This window comes from Canis lupus, chromosome 33, assembly GCF_003254725.2.
Source record: "Canis lupus dingo isolate Sandy chromosome 33, ASM325472v2, whole genome shotgun sequence".
Classification (NCBI taxonomy): Eukaryota; Metazoa; Chordata; class Mammalia; order Carnivora; family Canidae; genus Canis; species Canis lupus.
The window spans coordinates 9775179-9798312 of NC_064275.1; positions in this window are offsets into that span (position 1 = coordinate 9775179).

A 23134-nucleotide genomic window follows, 5' to 3' on the forward strand; every position below is an offset into this window, starting at 1 on the left:
GCAGACTCTCCAGTAAGTGCAGTGTCTGACATGGGGCCTGATCTCAGAATCCTGAGATGAAGACCTGAGTCTAAACCAAGAGTCCAATGCTTAACCAAAGGAGCCACCCAGGCACCCCAGCGTATTACATCTTATGTCAATTTACTATGCTTTTTAAACTACCTTTAATAACCACCTAAACAGCATACTTTATAGAATGGTCAAAACAATTGGATTAAAGCAGATATTCTCACAATAGAAAGATGAAAACAATCGGTCCACTTAACAAGGAGAAACTTAATTTTCAAACCCAGACTCATTCTTAGGAAACAGAGCAAGAAATGAGTATTTTCTCTTAATAACCTTTTTGCCAATCCAGTATTCACATGGGTTATCGATTTCATTTATCCAAAATACACATTATAATAATTAAAAAAACATGATATTAAGTGCACAATATGTGCCCGACTTCTTGCCACATAATTTACATATCAATCTAGCCTATCTTCATCATGAATATGCTTTATTGTGGTAATTTGGAAGATGAGGAAACTGAAGCTCAAACAAATTACACTAAATTTGCCAGTTATCCAGCTGTAAAATTGTACAAGTGACATTCAAAGCCAGTCATATCTGATTCCACAGTTTACGCTTTCTACATCAATTTCAACAGAGAAAGAATAATCTATTATGCAAAGGAAGTTACCTCTCAAAATAAAAATTTCAAAATAGTAAAAGAGGTAGAAAAGTAAGATATTGTAGTGGAATATATGTGTGCATGTACATGCATATGTAGACTTTTATTAACACAAGCAATAATAGAATGGTAGTTTGAATTTTGTTATGCTTTCCAATTTTATTTTAATGGTTGCATTTTAACCATGAAATTATTATGCTGCAGCTAGAATGAATTAGTTTCTTCAATTGTGGAAAATATCCTAATGTGATGGCATGTCTTTCCTAAAGTGAATTTGTCATTGATTCAATTCTTTATGTTTCAGAAATAAACATGTTCATATTTCAGAAAACCATAAAAATATTGCTTATCTCAAAAGGCTGCGAAGCATTTTCACATGATGATTGCTTCGTTAATTTTATTAAACAATGTTGGTATTTACTTTTATTTAGTTTCCCCAATAAATGTGAGGGACACATTTAGAGAGTTTTATATGGAAAAGTCAACATATTGAAAGGAAAATCCAACTTTTCTAGAAACTAAACCTCTTTTTGGTAGGCTGAAAATGGAAACTAATATGCTTAATATTTACTGTAGTTTCATCCTCTGATCTTGCAGACCAGCAGCTACTGAATGTATAAGGATTTAGTCCTTGTGAGCCTGGCCAACGTGGAGCAGGTAAAAAGGACAACTGTGCCTTGTCCTGATACATTAGTGGCATTTTAGTATTTGTATACCCACCGTCTTACACCTCCTAATAGGTACTCAGTAAATATGGATAGAATGAATGAACACATATTGTTTCTCAGCCTTTTGGCTAAGATTAAGTACAGAATGAGTAAACACATAAATGAAAGAAACCACAGTTTTTTATTTCTCCATAGACGGAACTATACCACAGAGTAGCTTTCATAGATTTAAAAACAACATACATCCTCAGCATTCTGCTTTGTATTCTGAAGGAAAAATAATGCACAAGATGTTATTCTTGCCTTCAAAATCTTTCGCAGAGAGGTATTATGACATGGATATTTGCAAACTTGAATAATCCTCCCAAAATGATCTATTTAGAAATTTTGAAAATTTACTGTAGAGATGTTACTCAACAGTATATAATTTCTTGACAATGATAGAAACTTGCCTTGATATAAAAACTCAGAAGTCTGCATAATCAGTTCAGGCTGGGTTGGTCATGGGAAGCTTTTAAAGAATCATAAAGAAAAATTTTCAAAGAATCATAAAGGAAAAATTTTTCTTTATAAAGAAAAATCCATAAAGAATCAGTAGTGGACTACTAGTTTTAAAGAATGGGTATAGTGAGTATATAAAAAAAAGAGAACAGAGAATGCCATTCTGGCCGATGGAATGGTAACCACAGGGGCAACATTAAAAAAAAAATTTTTTTAAGTACCAGTTCTGTTTTGGAGACCCTCAATAAAACAGTTTTGGGACGAGAACACTAGTTGGTGAGGATAAAGATAAGAATATAAACAAGTATGTTGAACTTTAAGAAAATATTATAAAAACAGGCATTTCTTATATTCAATTTGGACTTGAAAGCAAGATATATTGAAATATTATTCTAGTAACCAGACTTTGTACCCTAACTCATTGTATTACTCTGTTCCTTCCTCCTTTCCTTGCTATTTTATAAAATAGTCTATGCTCAATTTTCTTTCAAAAGTAGTCCCAGTAGCTGAGTGTTAGTATTTAGGAAGAATAATAAGGTCCTATTATGGAGAAGTGAGGTCCATAAAAAGTCATAACATATGTGTGAAAAGTGGCACTTGTCAAATATTCAGGAAAGAAGCTCAATCCATGTAAGATAACAACATTACTACTGCTGAGGTCATGGGGAAAAAAAATGAAAGGAAGGGAAAATAAGAAAACAAATCCCATCAGAGATTATGTTAAACTGAAATTTGGAGAACAAAATGAACCCTTTGAAATCAAATAACTATGAGCATATCAGTTTTATATGCTTTGCTCTAACTGTCAGTAATAAACCCGAAAGAAAAAAAATGGAAAATTGATGATAGCATATCAACAAGGGACTGAATGTCTAGGGTATTTCACTTGTAAATAACTAGCTAATATAATTCATTCACCTTGGGCAAATTTATTAATATTCCCAGCTATCCCAAAAGGAAATGTCATGTATACCGATTTGTTCTCATGTCCTTTCCCTTAAACAGTGGTAATAAAAAAGACCGTTAGATTTGTTTCTGATTGCTCCTTCTCTGTGAGCAACATGTCTAAGATGCACTTGTATTTCAGGAAAGATTTAAAATTATTTCCAACATTTATATTCTATTTTATTCTATCCATTTCTATTTAAAACGAGTCCCAGAAAATTCTAGTAGCTTTGAATCTTTGTCATGGATCTTTCAAAGATTTCTAGCAAATAGCTGTCAGTTAATGTAAAGATTTTAGTCTTTGTGTATATATTGCCATCATAAAAATATAACAGCTTAACTTTTTATATTTTTGTTTAAATGGCTCCCCCATCTCTTAGATAAGCTACATGAGGTCAGAGACTATGTTTTTTCACCTTAAAGTCTTGTAAAGCATACATTCATTCTGGTACAGGACCTCAAAAACTGTTGACTAAATTCCAATAAACACATGTGAAAATCAGACATACACCAGTTTCTGAGGGAGTGAGGGAGATTAGCAAATAACTAGATGATTGTGGCAAGTATCATAATAGAAGTTCCAGGGCCCAGCACAACACGATTTCTGGCACAGAGTCCCATCCCTGGTTGCGCCTTAGAAGAAAGGAAGAGAATGAGTAAAGAGGTAAAGGAGAAAAGGATGAAGAGACGGAGGGGGTCTTTCCTTATCTTGGCATTCTAAATCACAGAAATTTAAATTTGCCAGTCATGCTCATATATAACTTCCACTCCCAAATATGCCATACCTATATAAATATTACGGTTTGTACAACATTTGAGGAATTATGGAATTCCTAGTGTAACTACCCCAAATCCACAATTTCCAAGTCAAGTAAACCTTTCTTAGTATTGTTACAATTAATATTTCCTCTTATTCCACAGATATCAGCCTTTACTTGAAAATATTTTAAGGGTAATATTTACCTCCAATGAATTTGGAAAAAAAGTACTGTTTTCATTTTTTCTCTCTCTCTAAAACCCACAGCAAGATAAAAGACTGGGTAAACACAATGTTTGCATCAGTAATTATTTTGTCATTCTGTCCAATATAGTTTAATAAGAATACACTGCTCACCTACACTGTACCTTGCACTGCCCAAGTCTGCAGAGATTCAAAGGAATGAAGGCAAGAAAGACCCATTCTCAAGGGCTTCACAGTCTACTTTGGTTGCTGTTATATGTGGTTGCAGAGTTCTTTCCTCCTTTTTCCCCTACTTCTTTCCTTCCCTCCCCTCCTTCCTCTCCTACTCCTCACCCACCACCTCCTCCTGCTTTCTTCTCTATGATGGTTTGTGTAAATTTCATAGATAACTAGATTCCTCTACCAAACATGACTAGTTTAAGTCTGATTGCTTCATTTGCTGTGAAATATCCATAAGGTTATAGCAGATTGCAAATTATTCTACCCAAGAAATTAAAGCTTTCGCGATCTAAAATTTTTCAAGGGCTACATGTCCTAAAATATTAATGTATTTAAATTACAAGTGACCTGAGACAGGCCCTGTTTACCATCATTTTAAAATGTAATCTTAGTGGAAAGTTCTCTTCATCTTCTCTGATGTGCTCAGATTTATGCAAAGTTGTGATTAGCATTAATGGAAGTTATAGATGTACATAAATGTTTATTCTCTTGTATTTACTCATGGTATCCTCCTTACTGTTTTCAAGGCTTTCTATCATCCCCAATGTCCAGGAGAAGCTTTTAAGCTGTGTCTCCACAACAACAGGAACCTGGAAAACTTAATAGCATTCAGATATATTTGTCACATTGTTCAACTATCCAAGTCAGTATATACCATGTTTTAGTTTTCTCATTTCCTTCAGAATTTTGTTTTCTGGACTAGTTTTCTTCATTCTTCCTTTCAATCACTATATCATTTGTTTTGATATATGAATTTAGTTGTTAATGGCATCTCAGCTTGTCATTTGTATACTCTTGAAAGAACTATGAGTTTTCCATTTCTAAAATCTTGAGGTTTCATTGCTCTTCTATCCTATCCTTTGTAGTTAATACGAGGAGGGGGCCCATTACAGATAGTCAGAATGTGTGTGTTCACCCAAAATTCATATGTTGAAATCCCAAACCCCAAAGAGATGGTATTAGGAAGTGGAGCTTCGAAAAGCGCTTGATTCATGAGGCTAGATAACCTCATGAATGGGATTAGTGCCATATAAAAGAGGCTCTAGGGAGTTCTCTAGCTCTTTCCACCATATGAGGATACAATGAGCAGTCTACAGCCTGGCAGAGAGCCCTCAGCAGAACCCAACCAAGTTGGCATCCTGATCTGTCAGACTCCAGAACTGTGAGAAATAAATTTCTGTTATTAGCCACGTTGAGTGGCTAATAAACGTTTTTTATAGTGGCCCAAATGGACTAAGACAGGTTCTTCATGCCACCTGTTAGCTATAATCTCTGCTTCCTGAAATGTAGTAGCTGGGGGCTTCTTATGCTAGGAGTCAAACCAGAGTTTAATGTAGTTGGCCACCCGGGCAGCTGCACTGGTAGAGGTGTCGGAAATACTGCCCATATGCTTTGATTGAGCCAAATGTAAAATAGTAACATAAATGAATAAAAACGATATTTCTAAAGTTGACATAGAATATAAATCTTATCATTTTTGACCCATGAAAGAGATACATTACTATGCTGGGGGAAAATAAAAATATATGGTAAGTAGTTTTAACTAGAATAGATTTTTATTAAAGTCATTTAAATTGCCCCTCAAAGTGTTTTCTCAGTTGAAGCAAACTGATTTACTTTATGTATTTTGAGTTCCTGTTTTACTTGCAGCTGCCTTTGTTTTATGAATCCAGAGGAACTCTTCATTTATCCTTCTCATCAGTGTCACTTAAAGCAGAGAAAGTGCAAGTGCACTTGACTGACAAGTAGCAGATGAGGTATAATTTTTCACAGTGCCCTTCCCAATACCTTTTCCTATAACTTTATCCATTTTATCCATTATTTGAAGTCTCTGGCATATGTTAATAATTATAAAATTCACAAGTTGGAGGGGCACCTGGGTGGCTCAATGGTTGAGTGTCTGCCTTTAGCTCAGGTTGTGATCCTGGGGTCCTGGGATTGAGTCCCGCATCAGGCTCCCCACAGGAGTGTACTTTCCCATCACAACATATCCTTACCCAAAGTACTACAATATATGAATTCACTTCACTATAGTTTGTCAAATACATGCCCATTATAAATCCTTATGTAGGCAATGGATGTTCGATATAGTTTGAGACTAAGAAATAATGTCCCTTGCAGTGTATATTATTAAAAGCAAAGAAAAACATAACATCTTCAAACTGTGAGAGATAGTGATTGTAAGATAGTAAACGGAAACAAAGTTTTCAGTAACCATTAACCAATAACTAATAAAATAGTGTAAAATGACATTTGTAACCCCATTAATTTAGCATGCAATCTATATTTCTAATCTCTTAAACACACACACATATATATGTCTACATATATAATTATATATAAAGAAACTTCATAGTTTCATTTTAATGTCTATTTTCCAATAGTTCATTTTTTTAATTTATTTTTTATTGGTGTTCAATTTACCAACATACAGAATAACCCCCAGTGCCCGTCACCCATACACTCCCACCCCCCGCCCTCCTCCCCTTCTACCACCCCTAGTTGGTTTCCCAGAGTTAGTTTTACATGATGATAGTAACACATAAGATAAAAGACCTCTAGTGTGTTGGGTACTGTTTTAAGTCCATGAAAATATATTGAATTGTTTAATATTCACAAGAGTTTCATAATGTACACACTATTTTCATCCTCTTTTTTCCCCCGTTTTGGAAACAATCACAGACATTGGGAATCTCCCCCAAATCACACAGCAATTAAGTGGGAGACCTAGAATCAAGACCAGATATACTAGCTCTGAAGCTGTTGCTCTTAACAGAGTAGCAAAATTGACTATTCATCCACCACAGAGAAGTTTTAGGAAGAGTATTAAAAAGAATATGGTGCTCAATATCACTCATCAAGAAATACAAATCAAACCACGATAAGATACTACCTCACACCTGTCAGAATGGCTAAAATCTACAGCTGTTAGATGTTGGTGAAAAGATAGATGTTGGTGAGGAGACAGAGAAAGGGGAATGCAAACTGGTGCAGCCACTGTGGAAAACAATATGGAAGTTTCTCAAAAAGTTAAAAATAGAACTACCATACCACTTAGCAGTTGCACTAATAGGTATTTAACCAAAGGATACAAAAATGCTGATTCAAAGGAACACATGCATCCCAATATTTATAGCAGAATTATTAACAATAGCCAAATTATAGAAGGATCCCAAATGTCCATTGACTGATGAATGGATAAAGAAGATGCAGTGTGTGTGTGTGTGTGTGTGTGTGTGTGTGTGTGTGTGCACATAGACTGGGATATTACTCAGCCATCAAAAAGAACGAAATCTTGCCACTTGCAACAACATGGATGGAACTAAAGCACATTATGCTAAGCAAAATAAGTCAGAGAGAGACAAATGCCAGGTGACAAATACCAGGTGATTTCACTTATAAATGGAATTCAAGAAACAAAATAGATGAACATAGGGGAAGAGAAGGAAAAATTAAATAAGACAAAAACAGAGAGGGAGGCAAACCAAAAGAGACACTTAACTCTAGGACAAACTGAGGGTTGCTGAAGAGGAGGTGGGTGGGAGAATGAGGTAATTGGGTGATGGGCAAAAGGAGGGCACTTGGAATAAGCACTGGGTATTATATAAAACTAATGAATCATTGCTCTCTGCCTTTGAAACTAATAACACATTATATGTTAATTGATTGAAATTAAATTAAAAAAAGAAAATCAGGGATCCCTGGGTGGCGCAGCGGTTTAGCGCCTGCCTTTGGCCCAGGGCGCGATCCTGGAGACCCGGAATCGAATCCCACGTCAGGCTCCCGGTGCATGGAGCCTGCTTCTCCCTCTGCCTATGTCTCTGCCTCTCTCTCTTTCTCTGTGTGTGTGTGACTATCATAAATAAATAAAAATTTAAAAAATTTAAAAAAGAAAATCATTGAAAAGAGCACATAATGGGACAGTAATCTGTCAGCATTGCTTATGTTAGTTAAATGCAGAAAATTTGGAGATAGATGATGCCATTTTGGAGGTTTATACAATGATAAGGGAGTTTTCAAGGAATACAGTTGGAAAAAATTAATAGGTTCATCATAGTCATATTAATTTCCAGTGAACTCTTTCTTGGTCAACACAAGAATTAGAGTCTATCTCCCTGCTGTTTGAATCTGAGCCAGTCTGTGACTTGCAGCAGAAGTGATGGTATGTGAGTTAAAAAATGAGGCTGCAAGAGAACTTATGTGCTTTCATTTACTATAAAAGTGTTGATTCCACTATGTGAAGAAGCCTGGACTATCCTGCTGAAGGAGGAAAATTCACAGGAGTCAAAATCAGCCTGAATGGCCCATCCATACCCTAGAGATATAAGTGATCCCAGACAAAACATTAAAACCTCAGCAAACTAACCAGTTAACCACAAATGATTGAACAAGAATAATTAAGAACAGTCAAGCCAAGGCCTGAATAGAAAAAAATGCCCCAGCTGACCTGCAGACTAATAAGCAAATAAATGTCATTTTCTTAATCCTTTGAGGTTTGGAGGATGGTTTATTGCAAAGCATATTATTGCGATTGATAACTTTTTCACAAGTGTAATAGCACTGCAAGTTGTTATTTTAATGTTCTAGCTCTGTCATTAACAGGGTAAATATACATGAAGGAGTTAGTTTCTATTTCTTCACTTTCACAATGTCAAAATATAAAAGAGAAAATTTATTCAGATGGCTTCTAAAACCTCTGTTATCATATTCTAGGGTTGTAGGAAATTGAGGAAATATAATTCTATAATATAATCCATGAATGTAGTTTTTTAAATAAAAATATACTTTTATATCTCAAAAATATTGATTAGAGAGACTTCATTTCTAATGTATCATTTATCATATCTAGTGCTTACAAATAAAAGCCATAAAAAAATAGAACTTGCCACTGAAAGACATTTGTCAGCAGAAACATTAAAGACTCTAAAGCAGATGAGCTATTTGCTCAGCCATAGGAAAAACAAAATCAAACTAAAACATTGGAAGTACATTAATGCTTATGTATGAAAAAAAATGTATTATCCATACAAAGGATATCAAAGCCCTCAAAGATAGTATGAATATATTTGAATCTCATAAATAGTAAAAAAAATATATAGAATCACACACACATAAATACTGGATTTCTGAAAGAATAGTGAAGATACTAAATATTTATGTATGTATATATATAAAAATATTTTTAAATATATATTTTGAAATTAGTATATTCATAGTAATACGTTTATATAAATATAATAGCTATATTATTATATTATATAAAATTATCATATAATTATATATTAATAAATAAATATATTTATTATATTTAACATAAATATATATGTTAAATATTATAAATGTGTAATATTTATGTATTGAATATTACATGAACATTACACATATTCAATGTATTTAATATAATAATACATTTATTTTATCATTTAAAAATATATTTTATAATGTAGCTAATATACATTAGCATCTAATACATATATTATACATTAGCACCCCATAGCTAATATATTATAAAATATATATTTAAATACATATTTAATAAAATATATATTTAAATAAAATATATATTTAAATAAATATATACTTAAAATTACTTTAAATATATATTTAAAAATATATATGTATATATATTTAGGAGATAACACATTAACATAAGGTCCTTCTGGCTCCTGGATGTAAGAAACCCGTGTCTCTTAAACTAAGTGAATTATGATACATATTTATCTCAGTCATTTATATTTTCAAAAGTAAGTCCAGAATACTCCCTAAACATTGATACTAAATAAAAGGGAGAGACTTAGAACAAATTGTGGCAAAGGTGATGTTGATTTCCTCTTGTGGGCTTTCATTTTAAACTAAGTAGCTGAGTAGATGATTGAACTAATAAAATTATTCAAGGCCAGAAATTACCTGAATTCTATCTCTACGATAATAGTTTTACATTTTTACAAAACTTTTGAAACTCAAAGAAAAGAAATAAACACTCATGGGATAAATCAGTGAGAATGAAATTTTGGGGTAGCTGTGTTGCCTTCTCATTCCACACCATGATGCATCTCACTACATAGAAACCTCTACCTGTATGCCAAAGATAACATAAATAGAAACGAATGACATTGTGTGAAATACTGAAAATGAAGAACTGCTACCTGAAAACTGGTAACATATGACTACAATTTTATCACATTTGCAAGCAGATGAACATAATTATCAATCAAAGAAAAACTATTGCACGCAACTAAATGATTGTATATTAACTGATCTGTATTTTCAAGCCAATTAAATTTTGCATGACTTTCTATAAGGATGTTTAAGAAAATAAGACTTTACATTTTATTAAAATACTTGTATTAAATTTCTTAGATTTAAAATTGAGATAGAATATCCAGACAAAATAGGTATAAATCCACGTGGCATGACTATTATATATATACCTATGTATAGTTATACTTTCCACTAACATTTGGATCAGTATATATAGCCACTCTCAATTATTATCATTGATGTGTTAAACCAAGAAACAACTTGCTTACATTGCAACCAAGTGAAATTTATTCCAGGCATGCAAAACTAGCTCAACATTCAAAGATCAATTAATGCAATCCATTACACATCAACAGACTAAAAATAAAAATCACATGATATTTTTGACAGATTCAAAGGAATGAACCTACTCACGAAAAAAAACCTTTCAGTAAACTAGGAGTGCAGGAGAACTTCCTCAATTTGATGAAGAATATGTACCAAAACGCCATGGCTAATATATTTAATTGGTGAGAAACTTGAAGTTTTTCTACAAAGGTGAAGATTAAGATAAGAATGTCTCGTCTTCATACTGCTTTTCAACACTGTCCTGGAAGACCCAGTTAATACAATAAGACAAGAAAAGCAAAGTATACGGACTGGAAAGGAAACATAAAACTGTGTTTGTTCACAGATAACATAACTGTCTTTGTAGGAAATCTGAAAGAAGAGACCAAGAAAAAAAAAATCCTAGCTCTAATAAGTTATTATAGCAAGGTTGCAGGATACAAGGTTAATTAAAAGTCTATCACTTTCCTATATAACAACAAGGAACAAGTGGAATTTAGATTTTTTAAGATTTTATTTATTTATTTATGTATTCATGAGAGACACAGAGAAAGAGAGAGAGAGAGAGAGAGAGAGAGAGAGAGAGAGGCAGAGACGCAGGCAGAGGGAGAAGCAGGTTCCATGCAGGGAGCCTGACATGGGACTTGATCCGAGGTCTCCAGGATCACACCCTGTGCTGAAGGCGGTGCTAAACCACTGGGCCACCAGGGCTGCCCACAGGTGGAATTTAAAATTAAAAACACATCTCATTTATATTAGCACCCCAAAAATGAAATACTTAAGTACAAATTTAACAATATATGTACAAGATCTATATTAGAAAAGCTAAAAGTCTGATAATATTATATATATATATATAATGGAAAGATATAAATGGAAAGATATTCCATGTCCATGGAAGGGAAAACTCAAGTATTATCATAATGTCATTTCTTCCTGATTTGATTTATAGATTCAAAACAATTTCAATCAAAATCCCAGCAGGTTATTTTGTGGATATCAACAAACTGATTCTTAAATTTTATGGTGAAGGAAAAGACCCAGTATAGCCAACACAATATTGAAGAAGAACAAAGTTGGAGTCTGATCTGACTCTAAGACTTATAAATTTACAGTAATCAAGGCAACATGGTTTTGGTGAAATAATAGTCCAGTGGCCTAGAAATTAGTTTACACAAAGACAGCCAATTTATTTTTTACAAAGAAGTAAAGGCAGTGCAATGGAGAAAAGATAGTCCTTTAAATAAATGTTGCTGGAACAACTGGACACCTATATGCAAAAATAAAATCAACTTATATGCAAACTTTATAGCCTTCACACACACACACAAACACACACACACACACACTAACTTAAAATGGATGATAGACCTAAATGCCAAGCTCAAAAGTATAAAACTCCTGGAAGATAACATAGAAAACCTAGATGATTTTGGCAATATCTTTTTAGGTGTAACTCCAATGGCACAATTCATGAAAGGAAGAATCTATAAGCTGGATCTCGTTAAAATTGAAAACCTTGTGAAAGATAACAGCAAGAGAATAGAAAAGAAACCGCAGACTGGGAGAATATATTTGCAAATGACACATCAAAGAAAGGATTGCTATACAAAAAGACAAAGACAATTTAAAACTCATCAATAAGAAGACAAACAACCCAATGAGAGATTGGGCCCAAGACCTTAACAGACAACTCAGCAAAGAAGATATACAGATGGTAAGTAAGATGTTCCACATCATATGTCATCAGGGAAATACAAATTAAAACAGCCCTGGCCAAAATTAAGATAGCCAAAATCCAAAAACACTGATGACACCTAATTCTGGTGAGGATACAGGGCAACAGTAAATCTTCTTCATCGCTGGTGGTAATGCACAATAGTGCAGCTACTTTAAAGATGGTTTTTCATTTTCTTATAAAATTAAATATAATCCTAACAATATGATCCAACAATCATGTTCCTTGGTAATTACCCAAGGTAGTTAAAAATTTTGCCCACACCCAAACCTGAAAATAATGTTTATAAGAGTTTTATTAGTAATTGCTGAAATTTAGAAGCAACTAAGATGCCCTTCAGTAAGTGAATAGTAATCAGTGGTATATCCAGATAATTCAGCACTAAAAAGAAATGAGCTATCAAGCTATGAAAACACAAGAAGAAGCCTTAGCTATACACTGCTAAGTGGAAAAGAAAACAATCTGAAAAGTCTCCATATCATACTACATGGTATCAACCACGCCATTCTGTAAATGCAAAACTATGGAGACAGTAGAAAGATAAGTAGTTGCCAGAGAATAGGGAAGAAGGGGGGAATAGGTGAAACACAGAGGATTTTAAGGATTTTAGAGTGAAAATTCTCTGTTCAATACCATAATGATAAATACATGTCATTGGGCTTTTGTCTGAATCCATAGAATATACGAGACCAAGAGAAACCCCTAATGTAAACCACGGCCTTGGGATTATTATGAGTGTCAATGTACATTTACCAATTGTAACAAATATGACATTCTGGTGGGCAGGATTGGTCATGGGTGAGTCTGCGCATGTCAAAGGATAGGAAATACGTGAGAAGTCTCTGTATCTTCCTGTTAATTTTCCTGTGAATCTAAAACTGTTATTAAAAAAAAAGTTGTTCTGTTTATTTTTAAAGAAAGAAAACATGCTCAGGCTCCATATTCTTCTTTTTTAAAGACACATATTTTCTTACTGGCTCACTGTATGGATATATGTAAATACATTACATATGTATGTACGTATATATTTATGTGTTTTAGACAAACGTCTTTAACACATTTTTCCCCAAAGGCATGCCCTAGCAAGTTGCTATTATTCTTTCTCAAGTTTTTAAATTTAAATTCCAGTTACTTAACACACAAGGAACAGATAACTGGAAATTTTTCTTTTCAATAAAATTATACAATTTTGAGGCTCGAAAAAATTAGACATATCTATGAGTTCATCCATATTATAAACTATTATGTGTGGAAAGTGAGGATCTTGTTTAATCTACTCTGTAATGTTTCCAAGTCCTGGAAATCTAAGCTAATATTTCAGGGACAGTGGAATAAAATCAAGCCTAATGAGATATTTGCATATAGATGCTTAGCCAGAAACAAAGCAAAACTATGTATTATATATGTTGAGGGGTTAAAGCTTTTGATTCTATCATTAAAAATGAAGTTCAGTGCAAATGACGGAGACAAATGAAACACTATCTTAACTATACACCAAGTGGCAAGGGACTAATATTAAACATTAACCTTGGAAGCAAGTTTTGATGGGAAAATAAAAGCTGAGAAGAGTGAGTAGCAGTCTAAAGAAGGAAAGGGAGGTGGGTGGAGGGTGGGGGTGACTGGGTGTCGGGCACTGAGGGGGGCACTTGATGGGATGAGCACTGGGTGTTATGCTATATCTTGGCAAATTGAACTCCAATAAAAAATAAAATAAAATAAAAAGTCTTATATATAAAAAAATAAAAATAATAAAAAATAAAATAGAAAAAAAAGAAGGATGTGTATTACTAGAATATACTCAGAAAAGGCATGGTTATGGGTCGGTTTATTGTCAATCACGCATATCCTTATCGTAGGTGTTGTCAAATGCCAGTGGCTTATTCCTTGTATCTGTGAATCAGCAAAAATAAACTAATAATTGACCGCCCCAAATTCTTCAAAAGTGGAGGGTCAGAGGACACATTCTAAAACAAATTTTATCTGGGTGGTCAGAGAAACTGTAGTGCAATGACAGCATTTTGTTTATATCAGAAAAGAGAATTTAGGAAAGTTTCCAGTTTCTTAAACTGCTCCCATAGATGTTAGAAAACAAAGCCATTCAGTGTGAAAATCTTGATGGATTCTTAATCTGGACAATATGTTGTGGCTTCTTGCCACTACTTCCCACAGATTTATGAACTGTGGCAAAATAATAATAAGAACAACATCAACAACAATGATAAATCTCCCTTAGAGAAACAAAGGACACTTGAGTGAAGTGAGACCATAGTTCAGTGGTCCAGTAAATCATGGGTTCCTCTTCTTAGGGATCTTTGTGATTCTTATGCACATATATTGCAGTGAATAAATACAATCTGAATTAATGTTACTAAACCCTGATGAAAATAGTAGCATAGCAAAACGATTATCGTGAGATAATCTAAATATGAACTTGAAAGGCTCATATTTAGCTTTAGGAAAAAGATAAAATATCAATTAAATGTCTAATTTTATTACTAAATTAAGTTACAAGGCCCTGACTTTTATGATACTAAGGTTGTAATATATCTAATTTATAATAAAAATATTCCCAAAATTCAAAATATTCAGATTATATAAATATGGCAAGTACTATATGTTGACATTTAAAATTAACTTCGATGTGACCATTCTACTATCATACGCTATATAATAATAATTTTTCATTCAGACTATTAAGTCTTCTAACTGGCTCCATTATTTCTTCTCTTTCTCCCATATATCTAATTCCCCAGATAGCAGCAAAGTGAAATTTTTAAAATGTAACTCATATTATATCATTCTTGGGGCGGGGGTGGGAGTGGCATTTATGGCTTTTTGCTTTATTTAGAATAAAATCCAAAGTTTTGCCTGACCAATATGGTCCTACATTGTCTCTATGTTTTGTTATAGAAATTTTGTAATGTGCATTAATAGTTAATGTCTATGAGCAACGTGGGATACATTTTTCTGTATGATGTAAAATGGAGGCAGATCCATTGCTTTAGAAAGTAAATCTATCTGCCTCATACCACTTAAAAAGTATTATTTTCCACAATTAATTTCCAAGGTCCCTAAAGCAAATATCCATACATGCCCTATTGTATTCCTACCCTTTCTTCCTTATTCCATTAATTGACGTAACTATCCTTGCACAAATAATACTCTGTATTCACCTCTAAATCTCTAACACAATCTTGATCTCTGAAAGGGAAATTCTCCCCAACTTGTTTGTTTATTTATTTATTATTTTTAAATAAATTTATTTTTTATTGGTGTTCAATTTACCAACATACAGAATAACACCCAGTGCTCATCCCCTCAAGTGCCCCCCTCAGTGCCCGTCACCCATTCACCTCCACCTCCCGCCCTCCTCCCCTTCCACCACCCCTAGTTCGTTTCCCAGAGTTAGCAGTCTTTATGTTCTGTCTCCCTTTCTGATATTTCCCACACATTTCTTCTCCCTTCCCTTATATTTCCTTTCACTATTATTTATATTCCCCAAATGAATGAGAACATACACTGTTTGTCCTTCTCCGATTGACTTACTAACTCAGCATAATACCCTCCAGTTCCATCCACGTTGAAGCAAATGGTGGGTATTTGTCGTTTCTAATGGCTGAGGAATATTCCATCGTATACATAAACCACATCTTCTTTATCCATTCATCTTTCGATGGACAACGAGGCTCCTTCCACAGTTTGGCTATTGTGGCCATTGCTGCTATAAACATCGGGGTGCAGGTGTCCCGGCATCTGTATCTTTGGGGTAAATCCCCAACTGTGCAATTGCTGGGTCGTAGGGCAGGTCTATTTTTAACTCTTTGAGGAACCTCCACACAGTTTTCCAGAGTGGCTGCACCAGTTCACATTCCCACCAACAGTGTAAGAGGGTTCCCTTTTCTCCGCATCCTCTCCAACATTTGTGGTTTCCTGCCTTGTTAATTTTCCTCATTCTCACCGGTGTGAGGTGGTATCTCATTGTGGTTTTGATTTGTATTTCCCTGATAACAAGTGATGCAGAGCATTTTCTCATGTGCATGTTGGCCATGTCTCTGTCTTCCTCTGTGAGATTTCTCTTCATGTCTTTTGCCCATTTCATGATTGGATTGTTTGTTTCTTTGGTGTTGAGTTTAAGAAGTTCTTTATAGATCTTGGAAACTAGCCCTTTATCTGATATGTCATTTGCAAATATCTTCTCCCATTCTGTAGGTTGCCTTTTAGTTTTGTTGACTGTATCCTTTGCTGTGCAAAAGCTTCTTATCTTGATGAAGTCCCAATAGTTCATTTTTGCTTTTGTTTCTTTTGCCTTCGTGGATGTATCTTGCAAGAAATTACTGTGGCTGAGTTCAAAAAGGGTGTTGCCTGTGTTCTTCTCTAGGATTTTGATGGAATCTTGTCTCACATTTAGATCTTTCATCCATTTTGAGTTTATCTTTGTGTCTGGTGAAAGAGAGTGGTCTAGTTTCATTCTTCTGCATGTGGATGTCCAATTTTCCCAGCACCATTTATTGAAGAGACTGTCTTTCTTCCAATGGATAGTCTTTCCTCCTTTATCGAATATTAGTTGACCATAAAGTTCAGGGTCCACTTCTGGATTCTCTATTCTGTTCCACTGATCTATGTGTCTGTTTTTGTGCCAGTACCACACTGTCTTGATGACCACAGCTTTGTAGTACAACCTGAAATCTGGCATTGTGATGCCCCCAGATATGGTTTTCTTTTTTAAAATTCCCCTGGCTATTCAGGGTCCTTTCTGATTCCACACAAATCTTAAAATAATTTGTTCTAACCCTCTGAAGAAAGTCCATGGTATTTTGAAAGGGATTGCATTAAACGTGTATATTGCCCTGGGTAACATTGACATTTTCGCAATATTAATTCTGCCAATCCATGAGCATGGAATATTTTTCCATCTCTTTGTGTCTTCCTCAATTTCTTTCAGAAGTGTTCTATAGTTTTGAGGGTATAGATCCTTTACATCTTTGGTTAGGTTTATTCCTAGGTATCTTATGCTTTTGGGTGCAATTGTAAATGGGATTGACTCCTTAATTTCTCTTTCTTCAGTCTCATTGTTAGTGTATAGAAATGCCACTGACTTCTGGGCATTGATTTTGCATCCTGCCACGCTACCGAATTGCTGTATGAGTTCTAGCAATCTTGGGGTGGAGGCTTTTGGGTTTTCTATGTAGAGTATCATGTCATCGGCGAAGAGGGAGAGTTGGACTTCTTCTTTGCCAATTTGAATGCCTTTAATGTCTTTTTGTTGTCTGATTGCTGAGGCTAGGACTTCCAGAACTATGTCGAATAGCAGTGGTGAGAGGAGACATCCCTGTCTTGTTCCTGATCTTAGGGGAAAGGCTCCCAGTGCTTCCCCACTGAGAATGATATTTGCTGTCAGCTTTTCATAGATGGCTTTTAAGATGTTGAGGAATGTTCCCTCTATCCCTACACTCTCTGAAGAGTTTTGATCAGGAATGGATGCTGTATTTTGTCAAATGCTTTCTCTGCATCTAACGAGAGGATCATATGGTTCTTGGTTTTTCTCTTGCTGATATGATGAATCACATTGATTGTTTTACGAGTGTTGAACCAACCTTGTGTCCCGGGGATAAATCCTACTTGGTCATGGTGAATAATTTTCTTAATGTACTATTGGATCCTATTGGCTAGTATCTTGTTGAGAATTTCTGCATCCATGTTCATCAGGGATATTGGTCTGTAATTCTTTTTGGTGGGGTCTTTGTCTGGTTTTGGAATTAAGGTGATGCTGGCCTCATAGAATGAATTTGGAAGTACTCCATCTCTTTCTATCTTTCCAAACAGCTTTAGGAGAATAGGTATGGTTTCTTCTTTAAACGTTTGGTAGAATTCCCCTGGGAAGCCATCTGGCCCTGGACTTTTGGGTCTTGGGAGGTTTTTGATGACTGCTTCAATTTCCTCCCTGGTTATTGGCCTGTTCAGGTTTTCTATTTCTTCCTGTTCCAGTTTGGTAGTTTGTGGCTTTCCAGGAATACGTCCATCTCTTCTAGATTGCCTAATTTATTGGCGTATAGCTGTTCATAATATGTTTTTAAAATCGTTTGTATTTCCTTGGTGTTGGTAGTGATCTCTCCTTTCTCATTCATGATTTTATTAATTTGAGTTTTCTCTCTCTTCTTTTTAATAAGGCTGGCTAATGGTTTATCTATCTTATTAATTCTTTCAAAGAACCAACTCCTGGTTCTGTTGATCTGTTCCACAGAACTTCTGGTCTCGATTTCGTTGAGTTCTGCTCGAATCTTTATTAACTCTCTTCTTCTGCTCGGTGTAGGATCTATCTGCTGTTTTTTCTCTAGCTCCTTTATGTGTAAGGTTAGCTTTTGTATTTGAGTTCTTTCCAGTTTTTGGATGGATGCTTGTATTGCAATGTATTTCCCCCTTAGGACGGCTTTTTCTGCATCCCAAAGATTTTGAACGGTTGTAACTTCATTCTCATTAGTTTCCATGAATCTTTTTAATTCTTCCTTAATTTCTTGGTTGACCCTTTCATCTTTTAGCAGGATGGTCCTTAACCTCCACGTGTTTGAGGTCCTTCCAAACTTCTTGTTGTGATTTAGTTCTAATTTCAAGGTATTATGGTCTGAGAATATGCAGGGGACGATCCCAATCTTTTGGTATCAGTTCAGACCCGATTTGTGACCCAGTATGTGGTCTATTCTGGAGAAAGTCCATGTGCATTTGAGAAGAATGTGTATTCAGTTGAGTTTGGATGTAAAGTTCTGTAGATCTCTGTGAAATCCATCTGGTTCAGTGTATCATTTAAAGCTCTCGTTTCTTTGGAGATGTTGTGCTTAGAAGACCTATCGAGTATAGAAAGAGCTAGATTGAAGTCACCAAGTATAAGTGTATTATTATCTAAGTATTTCTTCACTTTGGTTATTAATTGATTGATATATTTGGCAGCTCCCATATTCGGGGCATATATATTGAGGATTGTTAAGTCCTCTTGTTGGATAGATCCTTTAAGTATGATATAGGGTCCCTCTTCATCTCTCACTACAGTGTTCGGGGTAAATTTTAGTTTATCTGATATAAGGATGGCTACCCCTGCTTTCTTTTGAGGACCATTCGAATGGTAAATGGTTCTCCAACCTTTTATTTTCAGGCTGTAGGTGTCCTTCTGTCTAAAATGAGTCTCTTGTAGACAGCAAATAGATGGGTCCTGCTTTTTTATCCAGTCTGAAACCCTGCGCCTTTTGATGGGGTCATTAAGCCCGTTCACATTCAGAGTTACTATTGAGAGATAATGAGTTTAGTGTCATCATGATATCTATTCAGTCTTTGTTTTTGTGGATTGTTCCACTGAACTTCTTCTTAAAGGGGAATTTTAAGAGTCCCCCTTAAAATTTCTTGCAGAGCTGGTTTGGAGGTCACATATTCTTTCAGTTCCTGCCTGTCTTGGAAGCTCTTTATCTCTCCTTCCATATCTCTTTGTATGAGAGCCTTGTCGGATAAAGTATTCTTGGTTGCATGTTCTTCTCATTTAGGACCCTGAATATATCCTGCCAGCCCTTTCTGGCCTGCCAGGTCTCTGTGGAGAGGTCTGCTGTTACCCCAATACTCCTCCCCATAAAAGTCAGGGATTTCTTGTCTCTTGCTGCTTTAAGAATCTTCTCTTTATCTTTGGAATTTGCAAGCTTTACTATTCAATGTCGAGTTGTTGAACGGTTTTTATTGATATTGGCGGGGGGGGGGGGGGGGTCTATCTATTTCCTGGATCTGAATGCCTGTTTCCCTTCCCAGATTAGGAAAGTTTTCAGCTAGGATTTGTTCTAATGCATATTCTGGCCCTCTGTCTCTTTCGGCGCCCTCGGGAACCCCAATTAAACGTAGGTTTTTCTTCCTCAGGCTGTCGTTTATTTCCCTTAATCTATCTTCATGGTCTTTTAATTGTTTGTCTATTTTTCCTCAGTTTCCCTCTTTGCCATTAGCTTGTCTTCTATGTCACTCACTCGTTCTCCCACCTCATTAACCCTCGTCGTTAGGACTTCTAGTTTGGATTGCATCTCATTCAATTGATTTTTAATTTCTGCCTGATTAGCTCTAAATTCTGCAGTCATGAAGTCTCTTGAGTCCTTTATGCTTTTTTCTAGAGCCACCAGTAGCTGTATAATAGTGCTTCTGAATTGGCTTTCTGACATTGAATTGTAATCCAGATTTTGTAACTCTGTGGGAGAGAGGACTGTTTCTGATTCTTTCTTTTGAGGTGAGGTTTTCCTTCTAGTCATTTTGCTCAGTGCAGAGTGGCCAAAAGCAAGTTGTATTGGGAAAAGGAGAAAAAGAGAGGAGAGAAAGAAGGAAAGAAAAGAGAAAGAGAAAAAAAAAGGAAGAAAAAAACAGAAGAAAAAGAGAAAGAAAAAGAAAGGAAAAAAAGGGGTGGGGGAAAGAAGCAAATCAAAAAGCAAAACAAAACAAAACAACAACAAAAAAAGAAAGAAAGAAAAAAAGAACCACGGGGGAGTATCTTCTGATTCTGTGTACTTTAAGTCCCTTGGCTTCTCCTGGAAGTTGTCCGTCCAGCTGGTGTTCTGGGGGAGGGGCCTGTTGTGCTGATTTCCAGGTGTTAGCAGTTGGGGGAGCTGCTGTGCCCCTGCCTGGTGCAGGGCTCAGTGGGGGTTGTTTACTCGGTGAGGCCCCAGGAGGAACAGCCCTAGTGGCGGGGCAGCTCTGCAGCCCTGGATTCAGCCCCCGCAGTAGCTCCGGAGCTCTCCGTCTGCAGGGAGGGGCCGCTGATCTGCTCAGCTGGAGCAGGAGCGTCCTCGCTGTCCTGGGCCCTCCCGGCCTCTGCCTGTCCCGGGGGGAGGATCCTGGGCTGTGTCCCGGCGCCCTGTGCTCCGGAGCCTGCGCTGGTGGATTCGCGCTCCCGCCCCGCAGCCCCCTCCGCGGAGCCGCCCCCGAGCCCCCCGAGCTGCTCCCCCCCGCAGCCCCCTCCGCGGAGCCGCCCCCGAGCCCCCCCAGCTGCTCCCCCCCGCAGCCCCCTCCGCGGAGCCGCCCCCGAGCCCCCCGAGCTGCTCCGGGTCCCCCGTGAGCGCTGCAGCCCTTAGGGAGCTCGGCGCACTCCCCCGGGCGCAGGTGCCTGTTAGTGTCCCCGGAGCCCGCGGGCCTCCCCGCCCTCCGGGTCCTGCTCCACCTCCCTGGAGCCCCTTTCCCCCGGGAAGGTCGGTGCAGCTCCTGCGTCTCCGGGACGGGGCTCTCCTGTCCTGGGGACCCTCGCCCCGGCCTCAGCCCGGCTCCTCGCGGCCCCTCCCCCTCGGAGGCCTTTTGTGTCTTTATTTCTTTGTCCCCGTAGGAACCTGATAGAAGCGCGACCTCTTCTCCCCGTAGCGTTCCAGCTGGTCTCTCTTTAAGTCTCAGGCCGAATTCGTAGATTTTCAGGATGATTGGAAGGTTTTCTAGGTAATTTGGTGGAGACAGGTGATTTGGGGACCCTACTCTTCCGCCATCTTGCCCCTCCCCCTCAAAATTTAATTTTTTCTCCATAGTTTATGCTTGTTTTTGTTAAAGGTATTTGTTGCTTTGAAATCATTATTATTTAGGATTTATTCCTGGTACATAATAAGAAACCGAATTTTGTATACATGTTGCATATAGCAACAATACTAGAATTTGTTAATTTTTAAAAGTTTTATACGTATTGTGTATTTTACAATGTAAACATTTATATTTTTGTTTAAAAATTTAAATCTTTGTTTGAAAATGCCATTATCACCCCTAACAAAATTAACCTTTATTACTTGGTATTATTGAGCTCTCACCTTATGTTCAAAGTTTCCCAACTGTATCAAAAAAATATTTTTAGAGACAGTTTGTTACAATTAAGATCCAAATAAACTCCTCCAATCTCCCTCTTTTTTAATGTTATTGTTATGTTGAAGGAGCCACGAATGCAGTTGTCTTGAATTTTTGTTCTTTCATGGTGTGTAACTTGTTCCTTTATAACCCATGTTTCCTATAAACTGGTAGTTAGTTCTTACATCTAGGTTCTATTTTGGGGGGAAAAATCTTATACAATTGGTGATTAGCACTTTATATTATATCACATTAGAAGGCACATGAAGTCTGAGTGTTCCAACCTTTCTGATGTGAAGAATGGTCAGTGAGTGAAAGACGGCAATGGGAGTTGCAAAACAGTTATTGTTTAATGCTTGGTTACTCTGAAATACAATTTCAATAGGAAAGACAACAAGAAACTTAAATATTTCTTCTATTGACAATTTTCAGAGTAAGAGTGAGGTTTCTACTTACTCCAATTGTGACCAGTGGAAGTTTTATATATATATTTATATATATATTCTGTATATGTTTATATATATATTTTTGGAGGAGGAGTAACATTGTTAAGTAATATTAATCCTAAATATATATGTTTTATGTGCAATGTTTCAAATAGCTGAGTTGATTGTTATTCTTCTTGCTCCAATTATTCCTTATCAGTCAGTGAGATCTCATTAATGTTGGCTCCTGATTTTTTTTTATTGTGACGCGAACTCTACATACAATGTATACTTAATATACAGTAAAACATTCAAATAGTAAGCATCCTATTTAGTCATTTTTGATACATGTATGCACTCAGAGTATATACATATGTAACTCATAGTCCTATTAAGATATTAAGACACTGAACAATTTTATCACCCAGTAATATCTTCTTCCAATTTCTAGTCAGTCTTCCACTAGAAGAAAAAATGGATTTACTTTCTACCTACCTTAGTTTGGTTATTCTAGAGTATCATTCAAATGTAATTATACAAGGGGTACTTTTTGTTTGTTTGGCTACTTTCATTTAGCATAAATTT